This window comes from Rhinatrema bivittatum, chromosome 6 (genome assembly GCF_901001135.1).
Source record: "Rhinatrema bivittatum chromosome 6, aRhiBiv1.1, whole genome shotgun sequence".
Classification (NCBI taxonomy): domain Eukaryota; kingdom Metazoa; phylum Chordata; class Amphibia; order Gymnophiona; family Rhinatrematidae; genus Rhinatrema; species Rhinatrema bivittatum.
In genome coordinates this window covers 84,248,513-84,265,112 of record NC_042620.1, presented here as the reverse complement: position 1 = coordinate 84,265,112, position 16,600 = coordinate 84,248,513, and positions in this window count along the sequence as shown.

Genomic DNA, 16,600 nt, shown 5'->3' with positions numbered 1-16,600 from the left:
GGAGTGGCTTCAGTGATAGTGGCCAGGCGTAAACTCTGGTTGCAAAATTGGTCAGCTGACACAGCTTCCAAAGCCAATCTTATCAAAATGCCCTTAAAGGCTTGTTCTTGTTTGGGAGAAATTTGCCAGTAAGTGGGGCGAGTCTCTGGTGCCTCGGTTGCTGGAGGATAAGAAACAGTTACAGCACCACTTCGTTATGAGGGGTTGTTTCCAGGGTTCCAGGCATTTTCATCCCTACAGAGGGATGACCTGTCAGTGGATTCAGTCTTTCAGTAGGTCTCAGTCTTTTTGTCCCCGGCAGCCTAAGAGAGGAGCAGACTCAGGTGGTGGACCTTCCTGAGCTTCCCAATTAAGGTTTGCTCACCCACCTTCTGGAACAGGAAATAGGGGGATGTCTCTCTTTCTTTTATCAGAGGTGGGTCAAGATCACATCAGACCAGTGGATCCTGGAGGTGATACTCGAAGGGTATGCACTGGAATTTCATAGTATTCCTCAGGACGTTTTCATGGTGTCCCCTTGGCACTCCCCGCAGAAGAAACAGGGAGTGGAGTTCATGCTTCTAAGGGTCCCTAGACAGAGGGCTGTGGTTCCGGTGCCCATGTCTCAAGAAAGTATGGGGCGATATTCCATTTATTTTGTTGTGCTCAAGAAGGAGGTCTCCTTTTGTCCCATCTTGGATCTCAAGAGGATCAGCTGTCACTTGAAGGTGACTCATTTTTGAATGGAAACCTTACGCTCTTTAATAATGGTGGTGCAGTCAGGGGAATCTATTTATTTATTTATTTGAAGTTTTTGTAGACCGACATTCGTTGTGAACATCATATCAGTTTACACAGAACATAACTACAGCGAATAGGCTTTACAATGAACAAAGTTGAAACAAGAAACAACAAGGGGAGGATTGACTAAAATAAGGGAGGAACTGCGTACAAAACTGAATAAATACGGTAAATGAATAACATGGTATATAGGAGACAAAATATTTACATATTAGCAAGGCGCAGGAAAATTACTTGGAGATATGACGTGGTTAAAGGAGGAAATTGAGGGGGCCTTGTGGGAGTGGGGAGGCGGAAAGGGGGAGAGGCTGGAGCGGTGCAGACAAGGGAAGATAAGTAGCAGGGTAATGCAGGCCGTGCATGAGAGTGGGCCAAGAGAATGCCTGTATGAAGAGCCAAGTTTTTAGCTTTTGTTTGAATTTTTGCAGTGTTCTTAGCGTAGGTCAGTGGGCATAGTGTTCCATAATGTAGGCCCTGCAATGGATAGTACACACTCTTTAGTGGAGGTGTGGTGAGTAAGCTTAAGTGAGGGAGTGTGTAGGGTTGCTAAGTAGCGGGATCAGGTGGATCTGTTGGTGTTGCGGAAAGTGAGGGAGTTATTGAGCCATTGCATATTTTGGTTGTATAAGGTTTTGTATATGATGGAGAGGGTTTTATATTGGATGCAATGTTGGATTGGGAGCCAGTGTAGTTCTTTGAGAATGGGGGTGATATGCTCGTTTCTGCGAGTGTTAGTGAGAATACGAGCGGCGGCATTCTGGTGCATTTGGAGGGGGGTGATAGTGATTTTGGGAAGGCCGAGAAGGAGGGTGTTACAGTAGTCGATTTTTGAGAAATGGTGGATTGGAGTACTGTACGGAAGTCGTTGAAGTGGAGGAGGGGTTATAGTTTTTTTAGGGTTTGTAGCTTGAAATAACATTCTTTCAAGGTGGTGTTAATAAATCTTTTTAGGTTGAGTTGATTGTCAATGATGATGCCTAAGATTCTTGCGTGTTGTGTGATGGAGATTGGGGGGGGGAAGGGCGTTGTGTTGGGAGGGGGTGAAGGGATTGTGTTGGGGTGTAATTATCATGAATTCTGTTTTGGAAGTGTTGAGTGCGAGGTTGAGGTTAGTGAGGAGGTTGTTGATAGCAGAGAGAGAGAGGTTTCCCAGGTTTTGAGAGCCTTAGGTAGGGAGTCAGTGATAGGAATGACGATTTGTACATCATCCACATATATGAAGTGTGTGAGACCAAGCTCGGACAGGAGGTGGCAGAGGGGCAGAAGGCAAATGTTGAAAAGGGTAAAGGATAATGAGGAGCCTTGGGGAACACCTTGTGGTAGGTCAATTGATTTGGAGTCTTGGTTACCTATTCTAACTTTATATTGTCTATTTTTTAGATAGGATTTGAACTAGTGGAAAGGTGTTCCTGAGATGCCAATTTCAGAAAGCCGATCAAGTAGGATATTATGGCTTATGGTGTCAAAGGCCGAGAATATGTCTAGCAGTGCATGTATGTACGAGTGACCTTTGTCCAATCCTTTGAGCAGTTAGTCTGTGAGTGAGAAGAGGAGGGTTTCCATATTGAAATATTTACGGAAACCAAATTGTGATGGGAAAAGGATATTATTTCTTTCTAGATAGTCAGTTAGTTGTAGGTTTACTACTTTTTTCCAGAACTTTTTATAGGAATGGTAGGTTAGAAATGGGGTGATAGTTAGTCAGTTCTGTAGGGTTGAGCTTAGGTTTCTTTAGAATAGGTTTGACCAAAGCTTGTTTTAGTGAGGTGGGAACATGTCCCAGGGTGATTGACTGATTGATGATATCAGCTAAGGGTTGTGATATTGTGTTAGCAATGGAGAGGAGGTATTTAATGGGAATTGTGTCAGATGGGTGTGATGAGGGTTTCATTTTCTTTAGGAGTGATTCGATTTCGGAGGGAGCAGTAGTGTCAAAAGAGTTTAAGGAGGCATGTGGGTTTTTTGGGAGGGCTTTAGAGGGTGATGAGGCTATGGGGAAACGTGTCATGATTTTAGCAATTTTATCGTGGAAAAATTGAGCTATGTCTTCGCATTTTGTTGCGTTTCTTCATCGGGCATGAGTGTGGGGGAAGTTTTGGTTAGGTCAGAGATGTAATCGAATAAGGCTTTGGGGTTGAAATGTAAGTTATGTATCCATTGGGCATGAAAGTCTCGCTTGGTTTTAAGGATGTTCTCATGGTAGATGTGTAGGGCGTATTTGTATTTAGCGAGTTGTGTAAGGGAGGGATTTTTGCGCCAGTTCCTTTCCTGTTTTCTAAGGTTGCATTTCAGTGTTTTTAATTTTGGAGTATACCAGGGTTTTTTGGTATTAAGAGAGGGGTTTATTTTTTTAGAATGTAACGGGCAGAGTTTATCAGCAATGTTGCTAGTAAGGTGATTCCAGATTGAGAGCGCATAATCTGCATCAGGTAGATCCAGTTTATCGAGGTCATTGGTGAGGTCTGTGATAAGATTGTCTCTGGTACAGGGCTTTCCGAAGTGTATGGTGTTGTATTTAGTGTTTGTGACGGAGATTGTGGGTATTTTTTATTGCAAAGTTTGCTTTAATGTGTGAATGGTCAGACCAGGGTACTGGGGTGCAGGAGAGAGTGTCTGTGCAGATGAGATTGTTTGTAAAGGTGTGCCCTGCTCTGTGTGTTGGACCAATTATTATTTGGTTGAATCCCATCACCTGGAGTGAGGTCAGGAATGCATTACATGTGAGAGAGAGTGGGATGGAATCTACATGTAGATTGAAGTCCCCAAGAGTAATAGCTGGTATATCCATTGATATATTTTCAGCTATGTATTCAATGAGGGGGGATGAGTTTGTGTCTAGGAGACCTGGAGGGGTATAGACTAAGCAGATTAATTTCTGACCTACTTGGATCTGTCAGAGGCTTTACCTTCATAATCCCATCTTATTGGAACACCAATGCTTTCTACACTTTATGGTGTTGGGGTGCTATTATCAGTTTCAGGTGCTGCCTTTTGGTCTAGCCACCGCTCCCAGTACTTTTTCCAAGATTAAGGTGGTGGTAGTGTTGGCCTTGTGAAAAGAAGGAATCCTGGTGCACCCGTCTTTGGATGAATGGATGATTCAAGCCAAGTCTCAGGAAAAGAGCCTTCTGGTGACATACAAAGTGATCTCCTAATTTCAGGAGCTCGGTTGGGTGGTGAACCTGACCAAGAGCAATCTTCAGCTATCCTGAGTAGGCAACAGCTTTCCAGCATCTACATATTTGGCTGTGACCACCTTCTTAATCCAAAGAGCTATGGTAGCCTGCAAAGCCAGAGCTCCCTGCTTACTCCCACCATGGAGAACAAACAGGTGATCCATCTTTCAAAATGACTCAGAGACCTCCAGATACCGCACAAAAAGACGCTTATCATCTGGGGGTCCAGTTTGACAAGGGACAGGACAGAGCTTTCCTACCATAAGTTCAGATCCAGAGATTGATGTCCCAAGTGCGTCAGCTGAGGAACACCATACGCCCGAAAGTGTGGTCCTACCTATAAGGACTTGGCTTGATGGCAGCTACTCTGGAAGTGGTGCCGTGGGCAAGGGTGCATATGTGTCTTCTTCAGCACTCTCTGCTCTCTCATTGGAACCTGCAGTCTCAGGATTAATTGGTTCAACTCCACTTGCCAATAAAAATCTGCTTCTGCCTCCGGTGGTGGTTACAGGAGGATCATCTGAGAAAGGGAGTTCCCATGTCCTCTCCGGCCTGGTTGGTATTCATGACAGATGTGAGTCTCCATGATTGGGGGGCTCACTGTCTAGAGTTAATGGCCCAGGGGTGCTGGAATGTTGAAGAGTCCTGCTGGAACGTCAGTCATTGGAGGCCCGGGTGGTACAGCTGGCATGCTTCCAGGTCAGCCACAGGCTGTAGAATCAAGTGGTTCATGTGTTTTCAGACAACGCGATGACGGTGGCATATATTACTTAGAGATGTGATTCGGCTGAACCTTTCGGTTCGGCCTTCATTATTGGCCTGCCGCAGGAAATTTTGTTTTCCCGCAGTTTGGGCCAATTTTATTTCATCTCCCCCTCTAAAACAAAGCCCAAACCCAGGGAGGCAGACGGGGGTTTGTAAAAAAAACCCAAAAAACTCAAACCCACCCCAACCCTTCAAATTAAATTAATTGCAACCCCCCACCCTTCCAACCCCCCAAGACTTGCCCGATCGACCCCCCCCCAAGACTTACCGAAAGTCCCTGGTGGTCCAGCAGGGGTCCCAGGAGTGATCTCCTGCTCTTGGGCCGTCAGCTGCCAGTAATCAAAATAGCGCCAGCGGGCCATCCATTGCTTCTACTATGTGACAGAGGCCAGCCAATGACACCGATAGCCCCTGTCACACAGTAAGGGCAAAGGGCCATCGGCGCTATTTTGATTACTGGCAACCGACGGCCCAAGAGCGGGAGATCACTCCCGGGACCCCCGCTGGACCACCAGGGACTTTCGGTAAGTCTTGGGGGGTCGATTGGGCAAGTCTTGGGGGGTTGCAATGGCACCGATAGCCCCCGTCACATGGACTCATTTGTCATGTATGTCCATTCAGATTTTCCCAGGTACACAGCACAGTTTATTAAAAATAATAGAATTCATAATGATAGTTTTCTTCTTGTATTTTAATATTTTCTTAAAACAAGCATCCTGTAATCCCTCCAAACTGAAAATCTATTCATTGCATTACATTTGAACCCTCTAAAGAAATGGAAAGAAACAGGAAACTTTAAAAATCTGAATAACTTTCTTTTCACAGAGTTGCAAATAACTGGTGTGCAAAAAATAAAGTGCAATGATTGTTTCAAATATGTCAATTTTTTTGAGGAGTAATTATTTTGTTCCAGAATTCTTAAATCTTTCATTGCCTAATGTTATCTCAATTACTTTTTCAACTGTAATTATGTTATTAATATATCATAAGTTAACTGTAGTCCAGTTAGTGAAGTTAAGTGATCCTCTGGAAAATAAACTCTATGGGGCTGAAATTCAAAGGCATTTAGACCAATAACACTCGTTATTGGGCTAAATGTTGACTTTTCAGTATTTCTCTCTCTTAGTGGACTATATTTTAGATGGATAACTTATTATCCGACTAACATTTGACTGGATAATGTAGGGATATTTTGGGGATTTTTTTGGAAGGAGTTAAACTATCTGAGCTAAATTCACTCAATAACTTTAGACATGCCTCAGAGCAGTTCTAAATTTTTCCAGCCTTATGTGGCCAGATAACCTGCCAATTAACCAGATACCTTCAAAAGTTATCCAGTTAAATAGTTCTCTTACATACTTTAATTTTTAAATGTTTGCTGGCCAAGCCCCTCCAACCCCTCTGAAGGGAAACAGTAAAGATATTATTGGTGATAGCCCTCATCTACCTCCATGATACATTTTAAAAAATATGGCATCCATACTTCCCCATCCCTCAGTTTTCCCATCCTTACATACCAGTCTGTGCCCCCATTTGCAGCCCTGGGATTTCATTAAAAAAAAAACCCCAAAACAAAACATGTGAGAGTCAGGTATTTTATAAAGAATTTGTGCATGCCGTGCTGAGAATATTAAGTAATATATAGATAACCATCATATAGCACAGGGTTGGCACAATGTATGAATGCTTCAAAATCCCTTGAATGTGCTGCAATTTATAATCATTGGCATTCAAAATGTGAGTTTATGTAATTAGTTGAGAATTTTTTTACTGCATTTAAAACTTAAACCAGCCTCAGCTTCTTTAAGCACAAGTGTGAAAATTGTTCGAGTTATCTCACAGAAACCTTCCTCCACCCAATGTTGCAACGTTTCAGAAAGAAACTTCCTTCATCCTTCATTCTTCAGACAATCCGCGGAGCTGGCACTTAGATTTCAGTCAAGGGAATATCTGAGTTAATCCATGAAAAGAGTTTATTCCCATGCACGTTTCTCTGACAGGGATCAACTCTTTCAAAATAAGGCTAAACAAGCATTTGAAGAAACTGTGTGTGTATTAAGATACTTAAATATAGCTGACAAAATTAAGAAAATTATTAAGAAACATTAGCATGTTTTGAGCTAGCATCAGGTATTCAAGAAGGCTCCTCTATTTTCATATACGAAAGAACAAAATATTAATCAATACCTTGTCAGAGCCATTATACCTGAGTTTCCTATCTGTCAGGACATCATTACAGGACATAAGCCATGTAAAAATTGTAATTTATGCACAACCACCATTCCTGGTTTACAGTGCAGAGATGCCAACTCAGATGTAGTTGTTAGGAGTCAAAGAAACACTGATTTTCATTCACATAATGTGATCTATGTCTTACAGTGTCCTCCATGTTCTAAACTATATCAGGGAAGGACATCTCCCTCTAACAGGGTCCACCTTATAGAACACAGAAATCGCATTACTACCAAGGATGAATGGACTTCCATGGTATCTCACTGTATTGTAGCTGGTCACTTTTTTCAGGTCCTGTCATGGACAATTATAGAACAAGTTCTCCCTTCACCTCGGGGAGGTGATCACAGAACTCAACTAAATTGACATGGACATCTTTAGATTTTTAACACTGTTGCTCTGTGTGATTTAAATGTCAAGATTGAATGGCACTCCCTATAGATAATTTGTAATTTATTGCACATTTAAAAATTATGATTGTGAGCCCTCAGTTTAATAACCTGTGGTTCCATGCTCTTTTCTTTTTAAAAATGGCAGCGGTCATATTGCTGCTGAATACAAGCATGAGGAGAGTAGTGGTAGCCCAGCATGTAAAATCTGGGGTTTACGTGTGTGGCTGGGCCTTGCGCACACAGAGCACATTTTAGAAGGAGCTCGGCTGCATGCGTGTAACCCCTATTACGTGCACAAGAGCTGGGCCTTGGCAAAGGGGCAGTCCAGGGGGCAGGGAGGAGAGGTCCAGGGGGTGGGATGGGGCGGGGCTGGAGGCGGCTGGTACAGCGGCCATTTGCCACTGTGCTGGGGGATCACGCGCTGGCAGGTGCCAGCACACGCAACTTGCTACTGCTCCTTTGGAGGAGCTAAAGGTAAAATTTAAAAAATAGGGGTACCTAGGATAGGGTTAAGGGGCGGGTAGGAGAGGGGAAGGGGAAGGGAGGTTAGGGTATGGGGTAGGGAACTGGGGAAGGCCACGATGTGTCAAAGTGCGAATATTGTACTAGTCCAGCCCCCCTTGCGCATACATGTTATAAAATTGCACATCCATGTATGTGCGCCAGGAAGAGCGTGCACATGAACCCGTGTGTATGTTTTTAAAATTTACCCCTTAATGCAAAACTTTGTGTTCATTCTCCATAGAATACTGTGAGTATTGTATAACATTTGTGCCATTGTGCTTTAAAACGATACAGTGATATCTGATGTGAGTTATGTGGATAAGTGCAAGGTGATGCATATAGGGAAAAATAACCCATGCTATAGTTACATCATGTTAGGTTCCATATTAGGGGCTACCACCCAAGCCTATATTGCATAGGCTTCTGGCACGTGCAAAGCCCCGGGACGAGCGTAAGTCCTGGGCCTTTCTTGGCGTGGGCGTGTCGGGGGGGCGTGACGCGATCGGTGCGTCATCCGGGGGCATGTCGGGGGCATGGTGCGGTTGGCGCGTCATCCGGGGGCGGTGCCACGGGCGTGGTTTTGGCCTGGGGGCATTCTGGGGGCATGGCCGCGGCCTCCAGACCAGCCCCCACACCAGAACATGGCACGCGCAGCCGGCCTGGCGCGTGCAAATTTACGCCTGCTTTGAGCAGGCGTAACTTGTGAAACAGAGGCTGGGGGGGGGGTTAGATAGGGCCGGGGGGTGGGTTAGGTAGGGGAAGGGAGGGAAAGGTGGGGGGAGGCGGAAGGAAAGTTCCCTCCGAGGCCGCTCCAATTTCGGAGTGGCCTCGGAGGGAACGGGCAGTGCGCGCAGGGCTCGGCGCGCGCAAGTTGCACAAATGTGCACCCCCTTGCGCGCGCTGATCCCGGATTTTATAAGATATGCATGGCTACGTGCGTATCTTATAAAATCCAGCATACATTTGTTCACGCCTGGTGCGCAAACAAAAGTACGCGCGCGCGCTGTTTCTTAAAATGTACCCCAAAATGAATGCTTGAAAAGTCAGTTTAAGTTTTAAATGCAGTAAAAAATTCTCAACGAATTACATGAACTCACATTTTGAATGACCGATGATTATAAATTACAGCACATTTAAGGGATTTTGAAGCATTCATATATTGTGCCAACCCTGCGCTACATGATGGTCATCTATATGTTACTTAGTATGTGAATTTCTGCCATTATCATCATGGTTAAGTGAGATTGTGGTTTCATTTGTTAGTTAAGATTCTTACACTTGGGTTTTTCTCTTTGTTTTTGGAAATACTTGCATGTGTACTTGAAATTCCCTGTTCACTGATACCACTGCCAGTTGACGCAGGCAATCTCCAATTCACCCTGAGCCCCCACCAATTTATCTAGGCCTATCACTAAATAATTTCAGACAACAAACATGTCTGATTTCACTTGCGCTAGTCAATTAGCAGGTGTAAAATTGTATGAAAAAGGCCAATAATTTATTCATGCATATCTCTTATACCATAGCAACTACCTCCTCTGCTTCTTGACTCTGCCTTGGCATGCCTCTAGATCACCCCTTTTTTGTGCCAATAAAATGTGCATGCAAAAATGAAAATATGCACTTACTTTTCATGTTTATAAAATAACAAATACTTGCAAACATACTTTATAAGCTTTATATATGCTATTTTTCTGCTCAGAACCCCATTTCAAAATGGACTCATAGGAGCTTAACTTTCAAATCTATCTGCATTCAGCACCTCCGCGCATAAATGGATGTGTGGCGATTTATGCTAATATTTTATAAACTGTGTAATGGAAGCTGCACAATTTACTTCTGCACTGAAAGTACATAGGTAGGTTTCAGTACATGTATATGTTTTCAATGCAAGAAGATACATACTTTGTCTACCCATTTTATAAACATCCATGTGTATATTTTTGGCCTGATTTTAAAAAGCATTTGTATGCTTAAAATTAGGTTTACACATGTGGATGCACATTATCTGTCTAAGTGGACTTTTGAATATTGCTACAATATATGTCATTAAATGATTCATAGGATATTCATGTGTAAGTGCACTTTACATGCGTAAATGGCTTTTTAAAATTGCTATGATAATATGTTATATTTACATGTGTAACTCCTTTTAAAATTACCTCCTTAAAGGTGAATTTTAAAAGCGATATGCATGGCAAAACCAGGAGATTCAAGCGCATGTATCGCTTAAGCGCATCCGGTCGATTTTATAAAGCTGCCACATACGTAGACAAATACGGATGCATGGGTGTTCCGAGGCGGAGCCAAGAGATATGCACGTATGTAGCTATGTGCATTGGCACACATCCAACTCCATTTTAGTGCAAAGTTACTTCTCTTATTGATGAGGCGTAAATGTGAATAAAACTATTTCTAGCCATATCTGAACTGCTTGATGGGTCTGGCTGAACAGAAGGCAGAAGAACCAGGGGGGTCTTGAGGACATAGCTATACACTGGGCAAACTGGTGGGCGAACTGGATAAACTGGTCATTTCCTGGATGCACGCATGTTATAAAATTCCCTCACTTGTGTGTCTAAATGCTGGCATTTCCCTGCAGTTCATGTACACGCTTAAAATTAGGAGCACACATATATGCATCAGGCCTTTTAATAACATGTGCATGTAGGTGCACATAGGATATACAATTTCAGCATATCTTGCTGCATGTCCATATACACGTACTGTATATATGGGTACCTGCATGCACATTTTAAAGTTACTGTCCCTATGCGCAAAATAATCATGGCCACTGAGCAAATAAATTCTGAGAATTACACACAGAAGCAGGTTTTTTTTTTAATAAACTATGCACATTTAAAGGTAAATTTTCAAAGCGATACGTGCGCTAAAACCAGGAGCTGCATGCATATTTAGCACATGCACATGTCTGCCCGATTTTATAAACCTACCACATACGCACACAAGTACCGATCCATGCATATCTCATATCAGGGAAAATAGGGGCACAATGTGTGTGAGGTATGAGCATTCCAAGGCAGGGCCAAGAAATATACGTGTTTGTAGCTAAGTGCATGGGTGCGCATCCAGGTATATTTCAGCCAAAGTTATTTTTGATTTAAATAAAGTGTAAGTCTGAATAAAATTATTTCTAGCCATATCTGAGCTGCTTGAGGGGTCTGGGTTAACTGGGGGGAGTGCAGGCTAAAGAACCAGAGGACTCTTGAGGACATAGCTATAAACTGGGAAAACTGGTGGATGGACTGGTCAAACTGGTCATTTCCTCGATGTGTGCCTGTTATAAAATTCCCTGACTTGTGTGTGTAAATGTTGACATTTCCCAGCTGTTCACATATACCCGTAAAATTAGGAGCACATATACACGCATCAGGCCTATTTTATAACATGTATGCATACCTGCACACAGGATATAAAATTCCAGCGTACATGGCCATGCGCCCATATACACATTTATATGGGTGCGCAAATACACGCTTTAAAGTTACTATCTTAGGTAATTTTAAAAGAAGTTATACATGTAAATGTAACATACTATTGTAGAAATTTTAAAAAGCCATTTACACAATAAAGCACACTTACATGTGGATATCCTATGGTCAATTCAATGGAATATATTGTAGAAATTTTCAAAAGCACACTTACATTTGTAAAGTGTATTTACTTGAGTAAATACCCAATTTTATAAGCATGTAAATACTTTCTAAAATCAGGCCCTAACTACTGTGAAAATAGTTACTTGTGCATATACTTGGAATTACCAGTTTGCTGATACATCCACTAGTTCACCCAATCTTTCTTCAGATTACCTAGACCTCTAGCAGTTCACCTGGAGCCCCTACCAGTTCACCCAAACCGCCCACCCAAAAACTTCAGAGAAAAGATAAGTCCAATTTCATTTGCATGAGTCAGTTCAGTAATATATGTATATCTCTTACAAAACAGCAACTACTTCAGAACCCTTCCCCCATATGCCCCAGAGCACTCATTTTTCCCCCAGGAAAAATGTACATGCAGATATTGACATTTATAAAATAGTATATATGCATGTTCATGCTACTTGCACGTATATATGTTATTTTAACATGCAGAACCCCTTTGAAAATTCACCTTAGAAACTACAATCCTCTAACATCCATATCAGTTCACTCGGATTTCATCTATATAAACTCGGGAAAAAGTATTTTCAGATCTATTTATTTAAAAATTCTTATATGCCATAGCTTCCAATAACAAAATTGTTTGGTGTGAATCACAGGTTTTCATACATAATCAACATAGCAAATACCATAACAAACTCAAACAATAATAAACATTTAAAATATAGATTAATAAAATCAATTTTTAATAATATGCCCGTTTTAAAAGAAAAGCTTTTGTCTTTTCCCTAAATTGCAGATAGACTCTTCTGTCAGTTGGTTTGATAAAACTGTTCACAAAGTTGGATCCATAATGGAAAAAGCTCCAGAGTTTCTTGCATGGTGTAATCAAGCAATGAGGAAACAAGATGCAGATTTTGATCCGCAGGCCTAAGCAAATGTGTGGGAATTTAGCAAATCAATACATTTTTTAAACAGGAGAACTTTTCTGTATAAGGAATCTTATGATTAATCATTTGAACTTTAAATTGAAATCTCTGCTAAACTGGAAGCCAATGCAACAGCTTCAGTGTGGGAGTAATGCTTTGGTAATGGCTTTTATTCCAAATTATCATAAAATTAATATCATCTATGAACACGTAAAAACATGTTGATTTTCCAATAGCCAATAATGACACTGCCTAGCCACTCTTCTCAGGGTCTATCAATCTATAGCCATATTGTAATAAGGGCTGGCTAAGTTTAGATTCTTTAGATCACAACCAGTTTTCTGTGTTGAATCTAGGACAAATCTGATTCTTGGATCTTGGTCTCAAATTTGACCTGGTTCTCTAACGGAAAATTGTGACACATATTTGAGAAACTTCAGTATTCTTCAATAAGGTTGATTTACACTTCAGTGAGGGACCATTTTAATTTGGCACTATTTAGCTCTTTCATCTCAGTAACATAATATAAGAATATAAGAAATACTATGTGGGTCCATCGAGCCTAGGTTCCTGTCTGTAACAGTGGTCGGTTCGGGCCATTTGGAAGTACTTAACAAATCCCAATTCAAAAGTCTGTTTGATTTTGCTTTCCCCAAGATTTTAGATATATAGAAACAAAAGTCTATTTATGGATTTATCTATGGATCAGTCCTCCAGAAACGTATCCACAGCTTTTTTAAACTGTATTATACTACTAGCCTTAATCACATTTTCTGGCAATAAGTTCCATCATTTAATTATGTGATAACTCAAATAATACTGTCTTCCATTTGTTTTGAATCTGCTGCCTGTTAGTTTCAAGAAGTATCCTTTAGTCCTATTACAATTTAGTAGTACAAAAAATCATTCCCAATTAACCTGTTCCATACTACACATTATTATTTAAACCTCTATCATATCTCCTCTAAATTATCTCTTCTCCAAACTGAAGAGCCCTAACCTGTTTAGCCTTTCTGCATGAGGGAGCCGATCCATTCCCATAACAATTTTTGCTGCCCTTCTGTATATATTTCCAGGTTCTGTTATGTGTTTTTGAAGTGCAGCAACCAAATTTGTACACAATACTCAAGGTGTGGGTGCACCATGGATTCATGCAGAGGCATTATTGTATTTCCAGTTTAGTTTTTTATTCCTTTCCAAATAATTATTGACATTATGTTTGCATTTTGATTTGCTGCCACACACTGGACTGAAGATTTCAATGTGCTATCTACAATGACTCCAGAATTCTTTTCCTGGGTGGTAACTTCTAATAACCCATCATTACATATATATATATACTAGTTAGGATTATTTTCCCTATGTGCATCATTTTACTCTTGTCCACATTAAATTTCATCTGTCATTTAGTTGTCAAGTTCAATCAACTTGCCAAGTCCTCCTGCAATTCTTCACAATGAGCTCATGTTTTAACTACTTTGAATAATTTTGTGTCATCTGCAAATCTGATTACTTCACGGATTGATTTTTTTTTAAGATCATTTATGAATATATTAAACACTAGTCTCAGTACAGATTTATTTATGTATTTGTAAACACCCTTGGGCACCAAACTATCTCGGGCACTGTCATGTGGATAGCCAGGTGGTAAGGCTATTGGGGATTCTGCTTTTAAAGATGGTATGGAGATAGTTTGCACACCCTGAGTGTCTTCACCAGAAAATAAATCAAAATAGAAAAATAATTTTCAGAGGCACTTTTATCATTTAAATTAAAGGATTTTATTTTTCTGGCAAACAGATAATTTTCTAGGTTCTTCACCTCTAGAAACCAGTGTAATTATTGAACAAACAAACCTTTCAATAATGTCAATAATTTTAATGAGAACAAATTTACTTCTGGTGCACAAAAACAATTTTTCACATGTGACTCTCACTCTAGTTCTTAACACAGTTTGGAAAAGAAACCAGTTCCTGTCCAAAGATTACTTCTTGATGAAAATAAATGTTGAATTTCAACTTTAATTTAAGAAATCTGATTCTTTGTGTTAACTTATTACAAGCTTTAGGAAATTCTGGAATTCTCCAGGTAAGTATTAATAACTTTTATCCTTAACCTGTTGTAACTCAACAACATTGGCCTCTTGTGTGTTCATGTGTGTTGCACTAGTGCAATTTACCAAAATTGTGTCACAGTTCATTGATGTGCACTTATCTTTGATTGCTGGGTAATCATTTTTGAAAGCGCTGCTTGTGAACGTTGGGTAGAGAGTGCTGACCCAGGAATGACGTGAAGCTTTGGTAGCTTGAGATTGAGGAATAGCTCACGCTGCTTGACGGAGCAGAATGGACCTGATCTACCACTCTTGACCATGAAGTCTCATGATACAGTGGTTTACCTACTATGCTATCTCAAACCAAATCAATAATAAAGACTGACTGCCTCACACTGCCAATCTTCCTCAGTCTATAATGTTTCTAGCATGTGTATATATAAATGACATTGGAGTTCTTGCTAATAGAAATACAAAAATAATTATTTCAACCCTGTCTAAGGATGCTTGCTTTGAGAGAACTCACAAAGTAAAAAAAAATATTTAATCACTCTCTTGCTCACATTCCACACGTATTTGCCGATAAAGACAGGAACAAGTTGTATGGCTTCTATATTCCAAGTTAAGTCAAAGATTTTTTTTCCTCTAAGGAAACAACACAGAGGTACCTTTATTTACAGGTCCTGTGATTAAACACTGCAGCACCTTTATCTACAGGTGGCGTATAACCAATCTGATGTCTGTGGGACTTAATTAAAATTTTCTTTCTGAGGTAGTATGTATTTCAATTAAATCAGCTCAGAATCAGACCATCAATCATCCACGTTTCTCACATCAACTTATCTATCAAAGCTGGCAATAAGCACCGCAGACCAGCTATAGAAAGTTATCTATAATTTTAACAAATTTCTTACCTCAGATAAGGATTAGAATTACAATAAGCACCATTTTCACACACTGTCACAACAGTTCTGCCAGCAGCCTATAGCATACAGCCCTCTCAGAGTGCGCGTGCTTTTTCTGCCTCAGACTGCAACACACAGTCCTGCTTCAGGCTCCACGTGCTTTCTCTGCTGCAGAGTGCAACACACAGCCCTGCTTCAGATTTCCAGCACAGTAGTTCTCCTTGCAGCCTCCAGGCACGCAGATCTCTCCCTGCCTCGGGTTCCAGCCAGCTCTCTCAGCAGTCTCCACATGCATTCAGAAAAAATCCTCAGAAGAGATCCTTACTCTTCTGAAGAGTCTTCAAGAAATAGTTCTCATCTACTTTAAATGACTTCTCATCCACCAAGAAATCTTTTAAAAACACCTTGACTAAAGAACACAGCTTTCAAAATAATTTTAAATATGTTCAAACATTCTTAAAAGGCAAATTTCTCAAATCTTTCTGTGCTTTGCCTCAGCTAGGTATTATTACACAGACTTAATCACCCAGCTGCCTTGCATAGACCCTGGGATGGGCTAGCATTACCATGGCACTCTATGGGATGTCTATGGGATGGTAAAGAACATAAGAACATAGGAAATTGCCATACCGTGTCAGACCAAGGGTCCATCAAGCCTAGCATCCTGTTTCCAACAGTGGCCAATCCAGGCTACAAGTACCTGGCAAGTATCCAAAAACTAAGTATACCCCACGCTATTGATGCTAATAATAGCAGTGGCTATTTTCTTTTTCTTTTTTTTTAATTTTCTTTTTATTGAATTTCAAATAAACAAAGAACATTGTTCAGAAATATATCAGGCTTATTACTTACAATATCTTGAAGTAAAGAGAAAATATTGAAATTATTCTTACATTAGCACATAATCTGATTAAATACAAAGAATATCAGGAGTCCAAAAAGTTTTAACAAGAGCAGACACTAATGAAATCTTCCAAAATGTCTGCACAGTTAAGCCCATATTAATATATATTACCAATCCCATACAGAGTCACATCAGGAATGAGAGTCCAGATATATACATAATTGTTCAGGTTCTGTGAAGAGCTATCTTGAGTTTTGAAATATAATTATACATTTAGCAGGGAACCTCAAATGAAACCTTGCCCCTCTTGAAACAGCCTCAATCCTCATTGTTAAGAGTTTCTTCCTTCTTAATTGAGTAGCTTTAGTTATATCAGGAAATACCTGTATTTGTTGACCAT